Here is a 19986-nt window from a genome sequence, read left to right on the forward strand (position 1 = left end):
ATACTGACTATAAAGCATCAAAATAAATCAAATCCATCGATTTGTTCAATATTTATGATTCAAAATCATCATTTATAGTAAATTCTATCAGCTATAGCTAAAGGCATCAAGTTAAAATTTGTATGAAATTACTTTGCACTCTTGTGGATAAAATGATTTTTTTCTATCTGTTTTCGAATACCAAAGTAAGCCTTTACCCGTTGGTGTGGTGAAAATATTATAATTATGACGTCAAGCGGACAAAAAAAATTTTTTCGTGTATTTTTTCAAAGTTTAATTGGATGTATGTTCATATAAAAAGTAAAGAATGTTCCTAAAACTGACACTTAAAATAAAATTTTCATTTTTTTTTCTAAAAAAAATCTTTTATGCAATGAGTCACTAGTAAGAGCCTGTTCACACTAGCGATTCTTTTCGGCGATTTTTAGGCGATGCGAGATCGCGGCGTGCACGCAGCGAGCTCGCCGCGGGTCGTCGCGGCATAACACGCTTGCGAAAGAGCCCAAAATATTATGATCACTTTCTGCTAGGCGGTAGTCCCATGCGGGATCCTCCCAAAATTTACGGTTTGATTTTCGTTTTCGATTTAATCGCCTTCTGAGCAACACAGCTAAAAGTATCTCCTCGTCAGAGTCCATTTTGTGAATAATGAAAGCCCGTAAAGATAACAACAGCGAAATCGCGGCGAGCTTGCCGCGAGTACGCGGCGTTACAATCGCGATAAAAAATTGCTGCGATGCCGCGACGACCCGCGGCGAGCTTGTTGCGTGCTCGCCGCAATCTCGCATCGCCCAAAAATCGCCGAAAATAATCGCTAGTGTGAACAGGCCCTAACGGCATCATCGCCATCAAAACAGCGTTTTGTTCTGAGAAATAAGTAAGTAGGTAATTGATATTTTTTTTATTGCTTATATCTCAAAAAGTAGGCGAAATACAGAAAAGTTTATGTGACATTTTACTCTTGACTTCTAATATGATAAGGAATACGCTGTTAAAATTATTCGGTTTACTTATGTGACACCGTGTATAATTCACAAATTAAAATAAAATGAAAACAAAAGACAGACGTAATCTTGTAATTTGTAACTATTGCTATGGCACAAATGATTGCGAATAGATTTGAATTATAATTTCTCTTTGATAAATTCAAAGTATGTTATAGAATATTTAAATATCAATCAGCAATGCATATAAAATTAAAATATTCATAGAAAAATTGCTATTCTAAGAAAGAATATGATTATTAAATGTAATTTTTTGTGTGTTTTGTAATATATCTGTTATCCGTTTTTGCGTCTAAATCCTAATTAGCCTCACCCGTCAGGCTTTATAAATTTTCAGCTCATAAGTTTAGTTATAGATCATCCACATACATAATTCAACAACTAAATTTCGAGCTATGTTTATTTTTTCCTTTTATTATCTACTCTTCAGAGCCCAAGTGGAGGACAGATTTAAAGCCTCCGCCACACATGAATCGTTTTGATAGCGTAGCGTTAGCGGAGCGTCAGCGGTGCGCCGGCGGAACGCTGGCGTTTCGCTCGCAAACCGCGCGCATTCCGCTCGCAATCCGCGCTCGTTAGTTCCCGCCGGCGTCCGTTGGGCGCAACGCCAGCGTTTGTCCGGCGCACCGCTATCGTTGCGCTCCGCTACCGCTCCGCCTACGTTATCCAAACGCGCATGTGTGGTCGATAGAGATGGGTAGTGAGTAAATACTCAAGAGTAAATATCGAGTAAATACTCAGTATTTACTCAAAATACCCGTATTTACTCGTTTTTACTCAAATTGATGGGTATAAACTATTTCGCGTGCTGAAATGGAAATACATTGCAAATTAGAAATATTGGTGTATTTTGTTATCGACTACTAAGTTAAGTAATCAAATTTATATAAATTTTATTTTAAAGACGTGCTCTCCATACATGTAACTATTTTTCACAAAAATAAAATTCAGAAATTACCAGTGTGTTATACATCATCTGATAGGTCTTTAAAAATTAATTGAATGTTTCTAAAAAAGTTTTTTAATAATATGAACAGTTTTGGAATAAAACGATAATTAAGGCCGAAATAATGTTTATACCTTTATAACTTTCGAATTCGTTGTTGGAAAAATATCCAGAAACCGTCAAATTATTGGCCATATAATACAAAACACAAAACTAGTACTTTAAACGTCACCAGCTGAGCCATTTTTGAGTTTTCTTTAGAAAACCCTTAATAAAAGGTCGTAAGTGCCACATTAACAATCACTTCCGAACGTCATGCCGTTATCTAGAACATCAATTTCATTGAAGTCTCATACTTTTACTGTAAATACCTGCTTTCTTAAAACAAAACTGCTAACTAAACATTATTACTATTTTTTTCTCACAAAGAATACCTTTTTTTCGACAAACTAAGACTCCCATAAGCTTCTAATAATATAAATCTCATTTAAACATGTCCACACAGTTAAAATAAACACGACTAAGTACTTAAATCTCATTTTTTAAATTATTTTTAGGTAACAGTTTATACTCACCCAAATGAGTAAATACGAGTATTTACTCGGTGCTTTGAGTAAATTACGGGTAAATACTCAGTATTTACTCACCCTTACCCATCTCTAGTGGTCGAGCTTGAAGATGTAAGTGTGACATTAATTTATTTTTTTAGGTAAAAGCGTGTCAAATTATACGTATTTTAGCAGTGAATTATATCTTGTTTCACTACAATACGTATTAACGTTAATTTAATACAAAGCAATTTTTGTGCATCCATACTAATATTATAAATGGGAAAGTGTGTGTCTGTTTGTTTGTCCTTCTTTCACGGCAAAAAGGAGCGATGTGTTGTCGTGTTTTTTGGAGATAGTTGAAGGGATGGAGAGTGACATTGGCTACCTTTTGTTTCTTTCTAACCCCCTACTTCCCTAAAATGGGGTGTGGAAGTTTGTATAGTTTGTATGGAAATCCCGCAATTTTCGAATTTAATGCGAGCGAAGCCGCGCGAAAAAGCTAGTATTATATAAATGCTATTTCAGTTCATTTTCAAAGTAAAATTACGCAAAAATAAATATGCACGATAAAATATTGCGCATTTAATAGTTCTAACAAGTACAAACATTCTTGCATGAAATAATATACCTATAAAATAATGACAAACGATTGTCAGCTTTTCAGGTTTATAATGTTTTTATGAATAATGCCAATAGTGTCTTCTAATCTAGGTTTACGTTTTGTGTCAACCTACAAAATTATAAAGTATTAAAATTTCTCTAACGATAATATGGAAAGGTATACACGGTGTAATATAAGGAAACCGAATAATTTTAATAGCGTATTCCTCATCATATTAGTAGAGTAAAATGTCAATAGGTATAGTTTTCTGGAATTCCCCCACTTTCAGAGTTGTAAGCATTTTAAAAAATAACAATTTTTTTTCAATATTATTTTATTTCAATATTATCAAAAACTAACTAGTGACTCATTGCAAAAAAGTATTTTTTTAGAAAAAAATTCTACATTTTTATTTTAAGTGCCAGTTTTACGGACATTTACTTTTTATGTGAAAATATATTGAAAAAAATACACAAAAAATTTGTTTTTTAATCGATGGAATTAGGCGTTATTTTGCGGAAATCCATGTTAATTGTAAACTAGAACAATAGAACATTCCTTTGCTAATCCGCGAATTCGTTTTTTTTGGCGAAATTTGCTTGACGTCATATAACATTTTAACTTTATTTTGCCCTCAGAAATGCGTAGTTAAAAAAATCTTTTGGTTTCCTCATGTTACATCGTGTATTGCTAACCTAAAAAAAAAACTTAAATTTTTATTTGTCGTAATTATTACTATGGTAAAACCAGTTTGATGATGACTTTTCAACAGATACTTTTGTTTATACTACCATATGTGTAGAATCCGGGGCGGTGTTAGAAAGTTTTTATTTCTGAGAGAGAAATGACTAATATGAGGAAGTGGCCTAGAATTTGAAATTTGGTAGTCATCGTTTTTTAATAAATTACTAAAATTGATGTGTCATGCGTATTTTTCGAACCTGGGTAGTGCCATGTCAAGCTAAATTGCAAATGTTTTATAACCCTCGACGCAAAAACGAAGGGGTGTTATAAATTTGACGTGTCTGTCAGCTCCCGAACGGATGAACCGATTTAGATTTCGTTTTTTTTTGTCTTAAAGCTGAGTTAGTCGGGAGTGTTCGTAACCATGTTTCATAAAAATCGGTCTACTATGTCGCGGACGGGGTTTTTTTCAAAATTTTAATTTTGTGGTTAAAAGGTTATTAATAAATTACTGGCATTGGTGTGTCATGCGTATTTTTCGTACCTGGTGCCGTAGCCGAATGGCATAGATTCGCTGGCTATATTTTGGGCCCTAAGTTAAAAAAAACGAAACGCCGCGTATTAAAGTCGATTTTGTTTTCGTTTATAAATACATTGATAACATATAAATTTAACATTTCGTTTTGGGTCACATTCCTAGGGTGCTTTTTTAGTAATTTGGTAATTTGTGGTTATAATTTTTAATTTGACCTAATGTGGTAAAAAAAATATTCGAGAGAAAAAATGTAACTGTATTGCATTTAGAATGATATTTTTAGCGTGTATACGTAGTTTGGGTCAATTTACTCGAGTGCTATATGACAATTTGTCATACCTAGCGAAACAGACACAAAAAAATATTCATGTTAAAAAAAATAAGAAACGTCGCATTGCCTCCGCTAAATATATCAATAAACTGAAATTGTGTTTTCCTACTCCAGTGCTTGATAAAATTTGCGATAATTTAGCAAAAATAGGTTTTTACCATTCCAAAAAAATATTAAAGTTACTAGAGTTCTTATCTTATTAACTAAAAAGACAAGATAAATAAGATACGTGAATTTGGGTAAGTTTAATAGAATGCTTCGAAAAATAATACGGTATTAATATTTGCGTTCGATCAAGTCAAGCGAGCGCAGTGACGCGGGTAGTGTAGGTATTATGATACCGACCGCGCGGCCGTGGCGCGGCAGCGGGGAAGGGCAATGACCTCTCTCGACATTCGACAAACCGCACGTTGTGTACAAAACGCCAAAATTTATTTCAACTGTGCGCATCACGCTATTTGTTGTATTTTATAAGACTACTAGAGTAACAATTTTAACTTAATATACCTATTTTCCACATGCGTCAGTAAATAATTTAATTTATAAATAATAAATTTAGTATACATCGTGGAATCTACTACTACTACTGCCAAATAAAATAATGCGATTTATCATCTAAGTACTTTAGACTTATATTTAAGCGTGTCACTCACTATGCAGGTAGCTGAGCGCTTATCTTTCAATATGAATCCACATACATAAAATATATATAATTCAATGAGCTAACACACGCGCCGCCGATTATTCATATTTTATTTTGAAGTACATGTGGGGATCGACGTTGGTACGAGATCATATTATATCGTAAAATGGTGAGGAATTTATATGTAGAAAATACAGGATTATAAAGCAAAATACAGAATGTACTTTTTATAACCGGCAATATTTAACGTGGTGAAGTCATATAACTGATATCGAATACAAAACACTAAACGCCCAATGGACTTGCCTCGCGTGACGTCACGTAGTGTTTTTAGGGTTCCGTAGTCAACTAGGAACCCTTATAGTTTCGCCATGTCTGTCTGTCCGTCCGTCCGTCCGTCCGCGGATAATCTCAGTAACCGTAAGCACTAGAAAGCTGAAATTTGGTACCAATATGTATATCAATCACGCCAACAAAGTGCAAAAATAAAAAATGGAAAAAAATGTTTTGTTAGGGTACCCCCCCCCTACATGTAAAGTGGTGGCTGATATTTTTTTTCATTCCAACCCCAACGTGTGATATATTGTTGGATAGGTATTTAAAAATGAATAAGGGTTTACTAAGATCATTTTTTGATAATATTAATATTTTTGGAAATAATCGCTCCTAAAGGAAAAAAAGTGCGTCCCCCCCCTCTAACTTTTGAACCATATGTTTAAAAAATATGAAAAAAAAATTTTATAAAGACTTTCTAGGAAAATTGTTTTGAACTTGATAGGTTCAGTAGTTTTTGAGAAAAATACGAAAAACTACGGAACCCTACACTGAGCGTGGCCCGACACGCTCTTGGCCGGTTTTTTAGATAAAAATTAAACGAAATCTTTCCTCAAATTACTATTAAGCCAATCCTATCCTACCATTCCTACCTGTCGTTTAAACAAAGATGAAATAAAATAACTTAATTCTTTGCATGTTAATTTGGTTAAATATAACTTATATATTTTCTTTAAGAATATCATATACTTTTAAATGAGCAATTCTTGTATATTCATTTATTTATCAATTCTATATTCTATTCTATTTTTCTATATAATATAAAGCTGCAACCCGACTGACATTTTTCCAAAAATAGCCAGGAGATTTTGCAGGTGGCAGTATTTGGTGTGGCTGTGGTAGTATAGAGGTTGATCTTGCGACCCCGGAAAAATCCGACCGTCGGTCTACCGGTTCCGGGTAAAAAAATGTTGAACGGTCTGGCCAAACGGCAGGAGATAGCCGGGGGTGCTCGACCAAAATGTCATAGAGGACCCTGGGCAGTTTTTGACGCCGCCATTTTTTTTTTTTTCAAAATGGCCGACTTTTTTTTGAAGATTTTTCAAGTTTGTCGTAGAATGCTCAAATTTTTGTTGTAGAATCTCCAAGAGGCCTTGATTGGAATGAAATAAAAGAAATTGAAAAATACTACAAATGTGAGAAAACTGGCCACTTTTGTTTTGTATGGCAACTTTTAAACGGTAAGAGATAGCCGGGGCTGCTCGACCAAATGTCATACAGGGTTTTAAGTAGAAAAAAGTTTCATTAAAAAAATCAATATGGCTGACTTTTTTTTTTGAAAAATTTCAAAATGGTCCTAGCGCGCTGAGATTTGTCACACGGGTGGACGGCCACCCGAAGATTAGCTTCGCTGAAATTTGTTGTGTAGGGGTTCTCGGGGTTGGAAAATCGATCTAGCGTAGCCTTAGGTCCCGGAAAACGGCGAATTATGGAGTTTTAATGAGTTTTTCTTTCGCGTTAGTAAACGTTAAATATGGTCGTTAATTTCGCCCCGCGCACATCGGCTGCGCTTAGTTCAGTCAGTCGTACGAGGTCGGTCTAATGTTCGCAGACAGATTGCAGGTGTCAGGGTTTCGAATCCCGGCCAGAAATTAAGTTTTAATTTTTTGTTTTGTTTTTTTTTTGTTCTTGTATTTATAAGTTTTTTTTTTCTAAAGACGTGATATAATAAAATAGAACCGAGCGAAGCTCGGTCGTCCAGATGTTTTAGGATATTATTTATTGATTGGCTGCAAGAAATGCCTAGGAGTATTGGCCGAACGGTAATTAACAAAAATTACACAGTCAAAAGGTTAATTGTCATTAACCATTAAAAATTAATGAACGCCAATTGTCATTAAAGTTAATGTATTTCGAAAAATAACAAACAAATTATCATCGTAATTAAAGAAATCGTCACGGTGAGTTCGTGGGTGAGCAGTATCCAAGATAGAGCTGACACTGAGCTGACACTGGCTCGGCTGTACCTAGTAGAACTCAGGTTTGGTACAATATAGAGATTATATAAAGACACGCTGTTTTGGTACGACTCATCATGATAAGCGCTTGGGAAAGTAGTACCTAAGCTTTAGCTCATGCTGAACCCTGAGTCCTGTTAGCGTAGCCAGCGTTTTTGGGTATCTCTTTATGATATCACTGCATGATTTGTTTTGTTGATTTTTACGCTGGGTTTGCTCTTAACGCGGTTGTACAAAATGGCCGAGGCGATGCCAGTCACGGACGTCTGAAAACTGTCACGACTTCGAAACTAGTCTCCAAAGTACTATATAAAAAGTTTTCACAAAACAACAGTTAAAGCTTTTGAAATAGTTGATACAGTATCAACCATTTCAAAAGCTATCTCGATAAAGAAAGATATCTCGAAAATAATAGATACATCATTTCCTTATTGAGGAATTATACTATGAAATAATAAAATCATTCCCTATCAAAAATAAACACGCCAGTGTTAAAGCCTGTTAAAGGTATGGCAAAAACCATCGTTTTGAACTATGATTTTAATATATATCCATAATTTTAAACAGGCCTATCACAGCTCTCGTTAAATATTACTTAGATACGAGAGACTAATACGATTGGTCGGCCGAAGGCAAGACAACTCATTGTGATTCGCTGAGACGCTGCTGCAAAAGAATACAAATAGATAAACCTTTTCATTAAACTTAACTATCTTATAATTTAATCTGGGGGCACGGCAGTACCCCCGCCAGTCGAGCACGAAGCCAACACTGCCGTACCATCCTTTACTGGAACCATTTCGCCGCATTTTCAGGCCCCTATTTGAGAACCTCTGGATAAGACCGGAACGCAGAAATTTTCGTCGTCTAGTAAGCTATAATAACATACTTAAAACTCAAAATTGCAAGTCTGTACGTCGCAACACGGGTGGATAGCCGCCCCAAGATTAGTATACAAAAAGAAAATTTCTAAAAATTCAAAATGGCTGCCTTTGAACGCCAATTGAAATTTGTATGGTGGTTTTTTTAATCGCCATAGCTCCGTAACGGTAGGAAAAAGGTTAAAGTGCTTGAACTAATGTTGTACAGTTATCTTAGGTCCATCGAATGGCATTTACAAAATTTCAAAATGGCCGACTTTGAATTATTTTTTTTTATCTTCGGTCCGAGCGCGGTAAAATTTGGCACGTGGTAAAAACGGGGGCTTTTGAAATGTGGATTTATCGAAGGATGCTCAAGATAAAATGGACTGACAGAGTAACAAATTTAAGAGTTCTGGAAATAATGGAAAAAGACCTAGAAATCGTATCAACAATAAAGAAAAGAAAGGCAGCATATTTCGGACATATATATAGAAACAATAAATATAACCTACTGAAATTGATAATTGAAGGAAAAATTGAAGGGAAGCGTGGCCGTGGTAGAAGGCGCATATCATGGAGTGGGAATATAAAAGACTGGTTAAAAGTGAAGAGCATAGACAAACTAATTCGCATGACTGAAAATAGAGAGACATATGGACATATGGTCGCCAACCTCCTGGACGGAGATGGTACATGAAGAAGAAGAAGAAAAACGGGGGCCAAAAATAGGAATGAGAATTTTTTTTTTGGAAAAGTCAAAAACGGCGGCGAGAGGGGACAAAGTCAAATTTCCCAAAATCAAAGTCGGTCATTTTGAAATTGTGTAGTTCAAGCTTTTTTGACCTTTTTCCTACCGTTACGGAGATATGGTTATTAAAAAAATCTTCCATACAAATTTCAATTTGCCCAGACTCAAATATTTAAAAATATTTTAAGCGGGTTACTCACGCGATATAGCGTTCGATTTTCGAAATTTTCTCGACATGTAAAGGCAATAAATTGATTCTTTCGACTTAATACGAATATTTTTAAATAAATTTCAATACAAAGGCCGCCATTTGAAATTTTTCCGTACGTCGCCGTCCACTCGTGTGCCAAATCTCAGCGCGCTAGGACCATTTTGAAATTTAAAAAAAAGTCGGCCATTTTGAATTTTTTTTAATACAACTTTTTTCTACTCCGAGATCTGTATGACATTTGGTCGAGCACCCCCGGCTATCTCTTACGATTTAAAAGTTGCCATACAAAACAAAAGTAGCCAGTTTTCTCACATTTGTCGCATTTTTCAATTTTTTTTTATTTCATTCTAATCAAGGCTGCTTGGAGATTCTACGACCAAAATTAGAGTGCTCTACGACAAACTTGAAAAATCGTCTAAAAAAGACGGTCATTTTGAAAAAAAAATGGCAGCGTCAAAAACAACCCAGGGTCCTCTATGACATTTGGTCGAACACCCCTTGGCTATTTCCCGCCGTTTGGTCAGGCCGTCCAACATTTTTTTACCTGGAACAGGTAGACCGACGGTCGGATTTTTACAGGGTTGCAGGACAAACCTCTATACGGCCACACCAAACACTGCCACCGGCGGAACCTCCTTCTGGCTGTTTTTTGAAAAATGTCAGTCGTGTTGCAGCTTTATATTACACTAGCTTTTGCACGCGGCGTCGCTCGCGTTAGAAAGAGACAAAAAGTAGCCTATGTCACTCTCCATCCTTTCTCCACTTTAAAAAATCACGTCAATTCGTCGCTCCGTTTTTCCGTGAAAGACGGAGAAACAAACAGACATACTTTCGCATTTATAATATTAGTATGGATAGATAAATGTAAGTAAAAAAAATACATACGTATTTTGATTACCATTTTTCTAAGGTAGGGTTAAATTCGAAACCAATTGAGGTAATGTCGAAAATCTGTAAAAAGGATACTAATGCCATATAATGAGAATAATTACAATAATGGCTACCGCAGTCTCACCACCTGTGTTTGCACACACGCGCGCGCACAGAGACACACGCGGCGGGGGACTTTGTTTTATAAGGTGTACAGATATATTATGCCGCCGTGCGCTTCGTGTCCATTATAAATGAAAATTAAGGAAAATATAGGAAATAATATTCAAGTTACAATTTATTGTTTTTGGGTTTTGTATCCATTTGCATCCATAAATATTTCCCGTCATAAAAATTACACCCTGTATTGTGGAACTAAAAACTGAAATCAATAGTTACAATAATATAATCACGGTGTATGAATAGGAGCGCCGGATCGAATTAGGTACTTCAATATCGGGACAAAAGGTTCTGGAGTTTCGAGGATTTCGTAGGGAAATGTAAAATAATAGTGCATTAGGGTAATTCCGAAAGTCGTCTAATTACGAAAGTCACCTAAAAATCACCATTATTTCCATCATATCAAGATTCCCTCTTCGGAATTACCAGAGCATTTTTGTCATTCGGAATTACCCTAATGCACCATAATAAAAATTTACGATAGTTTAGCTAGTTTACTTCGTTTATTTTAGATAGTAGACCTTTACGTGTTTTCGACATTTATAATTGGTCTGTTTTCGTTACTAATGTAATAAAGTTCTTAAGGTTACCTACTATGTATAAGTTTTAATTGGGAAGACTTACAAAAAAATCGGGAGAATCCCGCCAAAGCCCGACCCTCTGGCAATCTTAAATTATGTATGACTGCGCACGAGAAGTAGGTACCTACGCCTCGTGTCACAGCGCGGCGTCGCGCCAGCGGCATGCGCCAACCTGATTGGCTATCGGTTGCGCGCCACACTGCGCAAAAATTTAAAATACTACTCTATTGCGTTGCGTTTTATTCTGCCAAATATTGAAAACCCATGGATGAAAGTGACCCAAATTAAAAATGATGACTTGATATCATTTTATAATAATATAGACGTCAACTTATTAACATGAATTTTTTTTTCAGGCTTTGACAGGGTTTTTATTAAAAAAAAATTTTTTTATATATAAGCAATGGATAAAATGTGACACACTTTAAGAAAATATATATATAATAATGTCCTGAATGGTATAAGACTTCACTTACCAACTCTAATATTTTGTTAGGTGTTTTAGGGCCAATATTAGACATTTTTAAAATATCATTAAACCCATGGATGAAAATGACCCAAAATGCATATGTACATCGGCAACCACGTTGTTTTTATATGGGATACCCCCATTTGCCAGAATTTCATTTGCCATAATTTTATTTGCCATCCTATTCAACAATCATAATATTGTTTCTCATAATATCTTATGCCATAATCATTGTTTACTATATTAATCTAGTGCCAGAAACTTTGTTTCCCATAAAGTCAGTTTCCATAATGTCATTTGTCAGAATCATCGAAATCCGTAATTACCACATTCCATACCATCATTTGTCATACAAATTAGCGTCCAGAAAAGTCAATTTCCATAATGTGCTTTGGCAGAATCGAAAACTACTATAATAGGTACTAGAAGGACTAGAGAATGAAACTGCTATCAGAAAGTAGGTTAGGTTAGGTTAGAACTGTGACCCCCTGGAAAATGAAACTGCTATCAGAAAGTAGGTTAGGTTAGGTTAGAACTGTGAACCTCTGGAAAAGGAAACTGCTTGAAAAGTAGGTTAGGTTAGGTTAGAACTGTGACCCCCCGGAAAATTAAAATACTATCAGACAGTAGGTTAGGTTAGAACTGCGACCCCCTGGAAAATGAAACTGCTATCAGAAAGTAGGTTAGGTTAGGTTAGAACTGTGACCCCCTGGAGAATGAAACTGCTGGAAAAGTAGGTTAGGTTAGAACTGTGACCCCTGGAAAATGAAACTGCTATCAGAAAGTAGGTTAGGTTAAGTAATAATATGGGCAACAATTAATATGGCAATAATTGCTTATGGCGTTTGAATATTCTATGAAACCATATTATTGCACTTAATAATATGGCTAACAAATAGTATGGCATTGTATGATTATGGAAGCTAATATTCGGATAAACAACCCTGGTGCCGTAGCCGAATGGCATTTCTGCGACGCCAAACGAAAGCGAGTGCCATGCGAAGCTTTAAATTACAAATGTATCTTTAAATGATATGTGATAACCCTGCAGAGCGATATACTCGTACGTATAAGCAAAGAGGATCAAGTATTATAGAGTTGTCAAAGTAAAATGTGTAATTTTTTATTATTATTTTTTTTTTATTATAAATGGGCTTACTCTTGGCCACAGACTAGCCAAAGGCAAAGACGACAGCCAGCCATCTCTCGACACAAGCTAAAACTTTTAAATCTCAGTTTTGAGAATTTGGCCCATATTCTTAGCTTGATATGTCTTAAAATGGCAAATATTAATATTAGCACCATCTAGCCGAGCGTTCCCCAAAGGTGTAGCGCCATCTAGGCCACCGTACCTATTTCTACATGGTTCTGAGGTACGTTTTTTTCTTAGACTGTAGCTGTCTATACGGAGTTACATATGTCTTTGATATAAGTACCTACCTATCAACTTGGTTTTTACCGATAATAAAAAAATATGTTTCATTTACCGCTAGGGTGATCTTTAGGAAGATCTCGAGCGAAATAAACAATATTTTCATTATTTCTACGGAAATTACCTTTGTAATAAACATTTATTACCTAATTTTCCACGCGTGTGGAAGATTTTTTTTATGTTCCATTGTGGCGTTTACTTTTGATAAACAATTTTTTTTTATTTCAATAAGAACCTGAAGTGCTTCGGTATTTCTATTGTATGATTTGTATGGTATCTACACGCTTTGTTAATCTTAAGAGAAAATATTTCGTAATTGACAGCAAATATTTGAGTTTTCATTGTTGTAAATAACAATTATTATAATCCATACTAATATTATAAATGGGAAAGTGTGTGTGTCTGTTTGTTTGTCCGTCTTTCACGGCAAAACAGAGCGAGGAGTTGACGTGTATTTTTTGAGTGGAGATAGTTGAAGGGATGGAGAGTGACATAGGCTACTTTTTGACTCTTTCTAACGCGAGCAAAGCCGCGGGCAAAAGCTAGTTTTAAATAAGCACTTATTAAGCTAGCACATGAACCAGAACTCTAGTGTAACGAGTAAGTGAAAGGATTCTATAGTTGAACCACGAGCGAAGCGAGTGGTTCTAGAATATAATCCTGAACTTGCGAGTTTTTTAACACACGAGAAGTAAAATACATTTGCACCCGAGTGTAACACAAAACTTTTCCCCTCACTATAGCGAGGAACAGGAAACTACAACGCAAAAAATGCGTTTACCACTGCTTCCAGTAGTTCCACAGGTGGTAAATCATCTTTATTACTAGATTCACCTACTTTTATCAATTTTAAAGCAGTTAATTTGACTTTATTCAAGGTCAAGTTACTTTACCCACTAGTGGATAAAATGCGTTTTTACCCGCTGGTATTAAAGGACAAAACACGTGTTTCCGAGCTAGTGAGGGGGAAATATAATTATAATACGATTACATAACGGCTTCATAAGTAAGTATCATTATCATCATCATCTTCCTTGCGTTATCCCGGCATTTGCCACGGCTCATGGGAGCCTGGGGTCCGCTCTGACAACTAATTCCAAGATAAGTAAGTATCATAAAGGTCTCGAATATTATAATTATTATGTCCAAATATTATGTTAACATTTATGACTCAGGAATAAATAAATAAATCAGGCAAGGTCACTATTCACTAGGCCTGATCGGTTGTAAATAGGCCCTAAGAATGCAGATCAATAGATCAGGTAATCTAACGTGTAATGTAGGTGTGGTCCAACCTGGCCTACCCTAGTAGGTAAGTAGTAGACTTGATTAACCTGTACAGACAGGCACAGGCAGGGATGAAAGCAGAAGATTCAAACATTTTATGCATCTATGCTACAACAATGTAGGAAACTATATTTAACACGGATGCTGAAAAATCCCAGTTGCAACTTGTATTTAATTTATAATTTGTGTTGGAAGGAGACTTAGGCTGTCCGGAATATGTTGCACGAGTGACTAATCTTATTTTATATGATATATATCTTCAGTATATCCCATACTTCGACCCATGGGATCTTTTGTAAGTACAATATCCCTCTATGATCTTACGAAGAGCTTCTCGACTATCCAGTTTGAATTTATGATAAACCTCGTGGGTAGCTTTCTGAATTTCTCTGTTTCCAAAGTTCTTTGATATTTGTCCAGCTAGAGACTAAATGAAAAATGAAAAAAATGAAAATGAAAAATATTTATTGCTTTAAACCATACATTACATTTCATATATAATGATAGTAACACGAAACATACTTATGTATTAGGTTTGTAACACAATTAGGTAAGGGGTTGAGCCTCTGCACCCCGAACTAGGTCAAGCCTGTGACTCGGGAGTCAGTGATTCTTCCTACTAAGGTGTGAGCTCTTAAATTGGTAACGGTGGTAACAGCAATAGGAAAATATAACACTTTAAATATAGCACTTTGGAAAAATAACAATTAATCTTAGAGAAAAAAAAAATGAGCAATAGGAAATCTTAAACAGTAGTAAGTAGGTATATAAAACAAAAGGTAAAAAGAAGGATCAAGACAATACAGAAAGGTTATTTGTGTTTTTCAGGTCATTTTGGATCGTTGTTAGTTAAGTAGCAGGGCGTCTTCGACGGCCGCGTGTCGTCGTTGGCAGATCCAATGCCACTTGTACCAAGTGATCAGAAGACCAAGCACGTGACCTTACCAGTGTAATATCTTTTCTTTCAGTTTTTCTTCAATAAGGTGGCGACCTTACGAAATTTTAAATTCAATGTCTGTATTTATAAATTGTAGCTGCAAGTTGCAATACCAGACTTCCCTTACTTGTAAACTTTCGAGATTTCAGATAAATATTTCAACTTTATAGAAACTTTTCTTAACCTGCGAAATTGCAAAAGTTGGTCGTAAACATCGGGATTTCGTTCGTAAGTTTAGAGAATCCTTTGTAAGCAAAAGTTCTAAACTACGAAGTCTGGTTTTCTGATGCTATGATAAGAATTCAAAGGTGTCTAGATCCTAAGATGAAGTTTTGTCCGTGATATAAAATATATATTAGGGCCTACGGGCCTGGATAAGGATGATAGGAAGGTACTAGGTACTTAAATATTAAATACTTAAGATTATGTGTTCACAGTTAAACCACTTACCGAAATACTTTGTGCAGAGTATATGTAAAGATAACCCTGAGTCTCGAGGAAGAATGTTAGATCGTTTTTGTGACGAAAATCATACTCGGATCATCATAATATTATCAGCCGTTTATTGCCCGCTGAGCATAGGCCTTGTACCGGTCCATATCGGATCATACAATAGGGATGACGACTACATTAAAAAAATGGAATTCTGTTTAGTCCGTCAGTTAGATCGTCAAAAATACTGAACACATATTTTTCGCTTTTTTTTTTTTTTTTTTTTTAATAAATATTGGGGACACCTTACACAGATCAACTTAGCCCCAAACTAAGCAAAGCTTGTACTATGGGTGCTAAGCGACGATATACATACTTAAATAGATAAATACATACTTATATACATAGAGAACATCCATGACTCAGGAACAAATATCTGTGCTCATCACACAAATAAATGCCCTTACCGGGATTCGAACCCAGGACCGCGGCTTAGCAGGTAGGGTCACTACCGACTGAGCCAGACCGGTCGTCAAATGCTTTATCTAATGAATGAAAAAATACAAATTTATAGGGCATCAATCAACGTTCCGGAGTGGGGGCTTGTGACGTCTCTTTTAGGTAAGAATTGTACCTAGGCGTGACGTCACGCGAAACTTCAAGGCACTGTACCGTCGTCATTTTTCGTTTACGAAAAAAAGGAAAAAATATGTGTCCAAAATATTTTTTGATGATAGAACTGACGGACTAAATAGTTTTAGTCGTCATCCCAATTCAAACATATATTCTGCGAATAACGCTCTTTTACAAGTCAATAGAAGTTCAATACATATAATATATAGCTGCATGTATAAATACAACAGCAGATCTAAGAATATTTTTTATTCTATATTACAAAATTAAAAAAAAAAACATATATATAACATAGTGGAGATGTAAAAAGTCGCCAATGTCAAAGTACTAACACTAACACAATTTGGTAAAGTCTCCCCAAGTATCAAGTTAAGGCGGGTCATAATTGTTTTTTTATGCCAAAAGACTAGTAACCCAAATCATAAATTAATAACTCGGTATACTAGCATTCTCAGCAAAATCAATCTTCATTTGTAAACAATGATAGAGGAACGAACACGCTACTTTTTACTACAACATACGAATTCTATAGAACTACAAAAAAAAACTGTAGCTAACTATGTCACACTACAATGTAAGTTGGATTACACGCTTGGATGTTTGTTACACATTCCAGTACTGGAATCTGTCCAAGTATTATATGGTAAAACTTTGTTGCTTTACTTTAAGATATGAATCAACATGATTCTGCAGTCAATAGTTTTGAGGCATCCTAGATCTCTAACTACGTACAATAAAATAAAGTCATCAGTGGCTTTCCGTTTCCTGTTCCGTTTCTCCAATAATAGTTATTTGTTATACAAGAGCGCAAAATTGTATTTTAACGCCGAGTGTGGAATTGAAAAACGAGCAAGTGAAAGGATTCTATAGTTGAACCACGAGCGAAGCTAGTGGTTCAAGAATAGAATCCTGAACTTGCGAGTTTTTTAACACACGAGAAGTAAAATACTTTTGACCCGAGTGTAACACAAAACTTTTCCCCTCACTATAGCGAGGAAACTACAACGCAAAAAATGCGTTTATCACTGCTTCCAGTAGTTCCACAGGTGGTAAATCATCTGTATTACTAGATTCACCTACTTTTTATATCAATTTTAAAGCAGTTAATTTGACTTTATTCAAGGTCAAATTACTTTACCCACTAGTGGATAAAATGCGTTTTTACCGCTGGTATTAAAGGACAAAACACGTGTTTCCGAGCTAGTGAGGGGAATAATATTTTCCGTGACGTATTCTGAACGCACGGTAGCACAGAGCCCCTTGGGCCTTGTGTAAACATTCGAAAATATTAAAAGTAGCAAACCTGCGTCTCCAATTTGGGGCCGTCCATATATCAGGGGATCGATTTTAGAATTTTGAACGCACGAATTACTTTAGCCGTTCGAAAGTCTGTGGAAAACGACGTAATGCTATTTTTGAAAAAGGACGACCAGTAATTTTAAAACTAGTGGTAATGACCAGAATTGAATTGATTCTGATTAGTAGAATTGAAGTCGCTAGTAGTGGAGTTATTATTGAACGAATTTCACGAAATCGATTTTTTGAATTCCTCCCCTCCTATGGCATTTTTTTTGTATCGCTTTGACACTGTTGTTACATTACGCCCCCCCCCCCCCTCCTTACGCCCCCCCCTCCTTACGGTGTTATGTAGTATTTTTAAGTATTTTATGACGCCCAAACCTCCCGTTTGGCGCCCTGATCAAAATCCCGTATAAAACAGGCTTACGGAAGCATTTCCGTTATGTCACGTTTTATATGAAATTTACACAGAAACCGTCCAAGATGAAGATATCTGAGAAATGTTTACGAATTTTGTTTTGCTTTTGTTTTGTTTTGTTTTGTTTTGTTACCTTGATGATGCTAAGCTATAGGGAATGTCTCGGTGCGATATAATATACAATTTGATAATGTATTTATAGGGAAATGTTGTTGTCACTGACATATCTAATCCATCGTATCCGGATCTAATATTTGACGCATATTTTTTTCAAATCTTTACGGCTGTCAATAAATAAACAATGCTGACACTTACCCCCTTTATTCATAAACGTTCACTAAAGTTTACAAACCGATAAAAATCTTTTGTCCTTTTCTATCACACCTATACGTCGGAAAGGGACAAACTAATCGGCTTGATAACTTTACTTTAATGCACGTTTAGAATAAGAGGGGTTAGTCTTTGTCATTGCAAATAGAATGAAGAGTTATCTGGTCTGACTCTACGAAAAAAACTGCAAAACTAATTGTGAATTGATTTTTGTTGATCATCTTAAAATGAAACAAATGAAAACCGAAATTGCGACCGAATTTGTATCAAAATCCCAAAGTACTTTAATTAGTACAAAATGTAGGTCAATTGTTCTACTCGTAGCAATCATTAGATGAGCGTTTGTGCAAATTTAAGAAAAACAATTAGCATTAAAGTTAACTACGGTTCGCTCCAACAAGCACAATTTGACCTAGAAAATTAAATGTAGATTATTCGCGAAATCTTGCTTAACAACAAGTTGTCTTAAAAACGCGGCGGTTTTGAATACTATTTTAAAATTTAAATCAGTTGTTTCCTTTTCAACAGAACAGGGAAAATAATTTACATTATTTCATTGGCTTGCACATTCAGTTTCAACTTAGCATATCCACATATTAAAAAAATAAAATTGGTTTAAGGAACTAAATCATTAATTATGTTCTTTAATAAGGACAGTGGGTTACACAAAGAAACACTTACCTAGTCAAATAATCCATGTTGCTCTCTCCAAAAAATCCGATAGTAGATAAAAGTCGAAAGAGAAATCAGCGAACCCAGTTTTTTAGTTCCTTTTCCTGCAGCCAAACTGGTTACACACACTACACAACACACAAACACATGGACACTAGTACTTTATGTAGCACAAAGGTTTATTTTGTCACTGTCATGGCCACTGTCAAGGAAAGCCGTGCGGGCCGGGGTTACTTTCGTTGGACGAGTGTGTGGCACAAAATCGCGACGGTGAATGGCGGTGAAGCGATAGGTTATGTTTTGTCTTTGTCGGGCTGCGCGCGCGCTGCGGTGGTACCATTGGTGCGGTTTTCTAATAAATTGAAAATGATTTGCGTGTTTTTGTGACACTGCTGTTTGACCATGGTTTCGGCTGTTTGGTTTTAGTTTACGATAAGAGTTTTTTAGTTTAAGGTTAGACACACAGGCGAGAGAGACAGGTTTAAGGTTAAAATTTTGTAGTGTATGAGGACCAAGTATTTATTATAATAAAATTTATTTTTTCCCGTCATATGTTTAGGTGGCTTCGGATTGGAAACCTTAAAACTGATTTTTTTTCTACATGTTTCCACCATTAAATTACTGTGAGGTATTTTGTTGAAAGAAAACGCTTATTTTCTGGGCGTAGTTTTTTTAATATCTTCCATTCCAAACTATTGGTGGATTCGAAAATATAGATTTTTTTAAATTGCGATTAAGCGCTGTATATGAAATAAAACTACTGTTATAGAATTATTTTCAAAAATATCGGTCTTAGGCTATATTATGTGAATTGCAGAAAGGGTAATGAATGTGAGTGAAATACCTAACACGTTTATAACAATAAAAAAATACCTGTAATATATGCGCTTAAATACACGAGTAGGCACGTATTTTGTTTATGTATTTTGTCTTTACAAGAAAGTAAATGTAAACAAAGATGAATACAAACAAGGATTCACTCCTTAATATTCAACTGACAGCGTTTTCCTTACAACACAATAATCAGGCTGAAGTAAA

The 19986-nt window shown here is 35.5% G+C and overlaps 1 protein-coding gene across 1 annotated transcript in view; it reads right to left on the bottom strand.

Moving 5' to 3' along the window:
- Positions 1–19208, bottom strand: part of LOC125238236 — a 163895-nt gene extending 144687 nt beyond the window's left edge. The window contains exon 1 of the mRNA XM_048145511.1: positions 18958–19208. The gene's annotated coding sequence lies outside the window, so the exon portion shown is untranslated. The remainder of the gene's footprint in view (positions 1–18957) is intronic.
- Between the last annotated feature and the right edge of the window lie 778 nt (positions 19209–19986).

This window comes from Leguminivora glycinivorella, chromosome 23 (genome assembly GCF_023078275.1).
Source record: "Leguminivora glycinivorella isolate SPB_JAAS2020 chromosome 23, LegGlyc_1.1, whole genome shotgun sequence".
Classification (NCBI taxonomy): Eukaryota; Metazoa; Arthropoda; class Insecta; order Lepidoptera; family Tortricidae; genus Leguminivora; species Leguminivora glycinivorella.